This window comes from Thalassophryne amazonica, chromosome 8, assembly GCF_902500255.1.
Source record: "Thalassophryne amazonica chromosome 8, fThaAma1.1, whole genome shotgun sequence".
Taxonomy (NCBI): domain Eukaryota; kingdom Metazoa; phylum Chordata; class Actinopteri; order Batrachoidiformes; family Batrachoididae; genus Thalassophryne; species Thalassophryne amazonica.
Genome location: NC_047110.1, coordinates 55,624,816 through 55,629,566, shown reverse-complemented (window position 1 = coordinate 55,629,566; position 4,751 = coordinate 55,624,816).

The following is a 4,751-nucleotide window of genomic DNA, read 5'->3' as shown; positions in this document are numbered from 1 at the left end:
TAAGGTTTTGAATAATCAGGTCCCATCTTATCTTAGGGACCTCGTAGTACCATATCACCCCAATAGAGCGCTTCGCTCTCAGACTGCAGGCTTACTTGTAGTTCCTAGGGTTTGTAAGAGTAGAATGGGAGGCAGAGCCTTCAGCTTTCAGGCTCCTCTCCTGTGGAACCAGCTCCCAATTCAGATCAGGGAGACAGACACCCTCTCTACTTTTAAGATTAGGCTTAAAACTTTCCTTTTCGCTAAAGCTTATAGTTAGGGCTGGATCAGGTGACCCTGAACCATCCCTTAGTTATGCTGCTATAGACGTAGACTGCTGGGGGGTTCCCATGATGCACTGTTTCTTTCTCTTTTTGCTCTGTATGCACCACTCTGCATTTAATCATTAGTGATCGATCTCTGCTCCCCTCCACAGCATGTCTTTTTCCTGGTTCTCTCCCTCAGCCCCAACCAGTCCCAGCAGAAGACTGCCCCTCCCTGAGCCTGGTTCTGCTGGAGGTTTCTTCCTGTTAAAAGGGAGTTTTTCCTTCCCACTGTAGCCAAGTGCTTGCTCACAGGGGGTCGTTTTGACCGTTGGGGTTTTACATCATTATTGTATGGCCTTGCCTTACAATATAAAGCGCCTTGGGGCAACTGTTTGTTGTGATTTGGCGCTATATAAAAAAAAAATTGATTGATTGATTGATTGATTACTTATAAGGTTTTGAATAATCAGGTCCCATCTTATCTTAGGGACCTTGTAGTACCATATCACCCCAATAGAGCGCTTCGCTCTCAGACTGCAGGCTTACTTGTGGTTCCTAGGGTTTGTAGGAGTAGAGTGGGAGGCAGAGCCTTCAGCTTTCAGGCTCCTCTCCTGTGGAACCAGCTCCCAATTCAGATCAGGGAGACAGACACCCTCTCTACTTTTAAGATTAGGCTTAAAACTTTCCTTTTTGCTAAAGCTTATAGTTGGGGCTGGATCGGGTGACCCTGAACCATCCCTTAGTTATGCTGCTATAGACGTAGACTGCTGGGGGGTTCCCATGATGCACTGTTTCTTTCTCTTTTTGCTCTGTATGCACCACTTTGCATTTAATCATTAGTGATCGATCTCTGCTCCCCTCCACAGCATGTCTTTTTCCTGGTTCTCTCCCTCAGCCCCAACCACTCCCAGCAGAAGACTGCCCCTCCCTGAGTCTGGTTCTGCTGGAGGTTTCTTCCTGTTAAAAGGGAGTTTTTCCTTCCCACTGTAGCCAAGTGCTTGCTCACAGGGGGTCGTTTTGACCGTTGGGGTTTTACATAATTATTGTATGGCCTTGCCGTACAATATAAAGCGCCTTGGGGCAACTGTTTGTTGTGATTTGGCGCTATATAAAAAAATTGATTGATTGATTGATTGATTAAGCAGACAGAGTTACTCCTGTATACATGGTCACTGCATTTGGAATATCCCCATCTAAACAGCGACGCACGTCTTCCACCGGTACTTGATTTGGTCTAGTGTTCGTGCAAATCCTGCTTGGCGTAACTTTTCGGCCACCTTCTTGTAAATGTCACTATCTCGGTACTTTCTACCGTCAATAAAAGACATTATATTCATGTCTTTCACGATACTAATGAACTACTCGGTTTCCTCCTCACTCCAAAAGTGTGATGCTGTGCTGCCGCGTCTGGATTTTTGTCCGGTGGGTTGCGTGCGCCGCATACAAGTAGTTGCCATACTCAAAAGACCAAGATTCCTTGTGGATAGGACATGCGCAGAACACCAAATAATGTTCCTTTCTATGGGGATATTCTGATGCGCATTTATATGACCTGTTATCATATACCTATAAATGATACGCCAATATGATTGGATAAAACACTAAAGAATAAATAGCAATACACCCTTTTCGCAAACAGGTAATATTTTTCATACCACCCGAGTAATCAACCAATCCGGACAGGGAAGCGGCGCCACTACGAAGAGGCGCGGTCAGAGAAACTGTGAAATACTGGTGAGTTACTATTAATAATTTCTTAGGTGTCCAACCTCGTAGGTTGATCATTAAAATTAAATTTGTTAGTTCTTAAAGCCATCATAATTATTTATAGGGAAACGTTCTATTTTTTTTCTACTAAGGTTTGAACTTTGTGTGTTTACACAGGAGAGAAAAGTGAGAAAATGTTAATGCCTGTTTGAGAAAAGTGTATAAAGTGTGTAGTGAGGGGTTTTACAGCCTTAAAACATCTATAATAACTGTAAAAAATAACGCTGACTACTTCGCGGATTTCGGCTTTCGCGGGTTATTTTTAGAACATAACTCCCTTTCGCGGCCTTGCAGTTTTGCGGATTTTTTTAGTGCAGTTTTCCATGCTGCTTCTTCTTCTTTTTTTTTTTTTAACAGCACATTGTGTTCTGCATCCTTATCAGGCGGGCCGGTTGCGGCACCGTTCGGCATCACTGCGATTGCTCTCACTGTCTCCGATGTGCTTACTGAGTCTGCGGGCTCGGTAAGTGCCGCAGCAGGCCACTCACACTGCCCCCCTGTCTGCTGTGTGGAGCTGCATCCAACTCCAGCAACAGGTCCAGAGACTACGCTCGCTGTTTTGATGCGCAGCGCCTGCTGCATGGTCTCGGTAATCGCAGCCGCAGAGCTCAGTGGTAATGAAATAGATTCTTTGCGCGTCCCACATCCATACCCCCGGAGGCAGTGAGCGAAGGGAAAGCATGCGCATTGTGTTCTGTGTGCATTTATCATTTATAGGTATATGATAAAATCGTTATCAAGTTGTTTTACTTACCTTGACTGCACCTTCTACCTTAACTTCTACACATTTTAAAAGTATTTTTATGATGCTGTTGATTTTATTGCACACCCAGCCACTTAATGGATGTCATATTTTTTTTTTCTATTGATCATATCTTATTGATTGTTGACTGCTACTACTTGTTCTTTTTATTGCCTCTTGTACATATGCTGTTAGTTTCTGGTTGGAGGGAGGACAACATAATTTCATTTGCGTGTCCAGTGACAATAAAGTCTGTGAAATTGGAACAACCCTGAACCAAGAAGTGCAACCAAAAAAGGTGGTGCTAATATGTGTGTGTGTCTGTGAGAGATTATGATGATGAAATTTAAACTCAAAATTGCTTTCTAGCCTCAGTTGTTATTCAGATCTAAGCAGTAGTCCAGTTATGTTGTTTTTGTCTGTTTCCTTGGTAACACATGTGATTGTTGAGATGCAAAGCACAAGCACAAATCTGCCCCCCTCTTTTAGATGGAGAGACCAAAGAATGATATATGGCAAAATGTTTGCTCGAAGAGGTGCAGGATCCCAACAGTCTGCATTGATAATCAAGATTAAACTGGGCTGACTGGTCACTACGTAATGATGAACGATGACAAAATAACAAGATTCATGTGAAATAATGTTGACAGGAGCCGTCGATTTTATGACAACAATGTGGCTGAGCCATTTCCAGCAGACCAGCCTGACTTGTAATCATGAGAAATATGCAATCTTTCAGGTTTGTTTAAATTACCTTTATGCTGCTGAAGGAAAGGTCTCAAACTCTGGTGGCACAGGACGAGCCTGCAGCGGTCTAGCATCCCATCCAAGGGAAGTCACAGAGTGTAAAACTGCTCGTGCTCTTGTTTATGGGGTAAGCATCAGCCAAGGCCTCCAGGGCCAACATAAGTCTTCTTCTATACTGAACGAAAATAAGTTGAGAATAACTCCCTGAGTCAGATTCTGTAGAGACTTTCAAATCCAGACTTAAGACGCACTTATTTTCCCTTTTGTATGGCTAGCATACTGGCATAGTATGTTTTTATGCTTTCTACCCTTTTAAATTCATTTTATTGGTAAACAGAACAGGTTCAATCAATCAATCAATTTTATTTATATAGCGCCAAATCACAACAAACAGTTGCCCCAAGGCGCTTTATATTGTAAGGCAAGGCCATACAATAATTACGTAAAAACCCCAACGGTCAAAACGACCCCCTGTGAGCAAGCACTTGGCGACAGTGGGAAGGAAAAACTCCCTTTTAACAGGAAGAAACCTCCAGCAGAACCAGGCTCAGGGAGGGGCAGTCTTCTGCTGGGACTGGTTGGGGCTGAGGGAGAGAACCAGGAAAAAGACATGCTGTGGAAGAGAGCAGAGATCAATCACTAATGATTAAATGCAGAGTGGTGCATACAGAGCAAAAAGAGAAAGAAACACTCAGTGCATCATGGGAACCCCCCAGCAGTCTAAGTCTATAGCAGCATAACTAAGGGATGGTTCAGGGTCACCTGATCCAGCCCTAACTATAAGCTTTAGCAAAAAGGAAAGTTTTAAGCCTAATCTTAAAAGTAGAGAGGGTGTCTGTCTCCCTGATCTGAATTGGGAGCTGGTTCCACAGGAGAGGAGCCTGAAAGCTGAAGGCTCTGCCTCCCATTCTACTCTTACAAACCCTAGGAACTACAAGTAAGCCTGCAGTCTGAGAGCGAAGTGCTCTATTGGGGTGATATGGTACTATGAGGTCCCTAAGATAAGATGGGACCTGATTATTCAAAACCTTATAAGTAAGAAGAAGAATTTAAATTCTATTCTAGAATTAACAGGAAGCCAATGAAGAGAGGCCAATATGGGTGAGATATGCTCTCTCCTCCTAGTCCCCGTTAGTACTCTAGCTGCAGCATTTTGAATTAACTGAAGGCTTTTCAGGGAACTTTTAGGACAACCTGATAATAATGAATTACAATAGTCCAGCCTAGAGGAAATAAATGCATGAATTAGT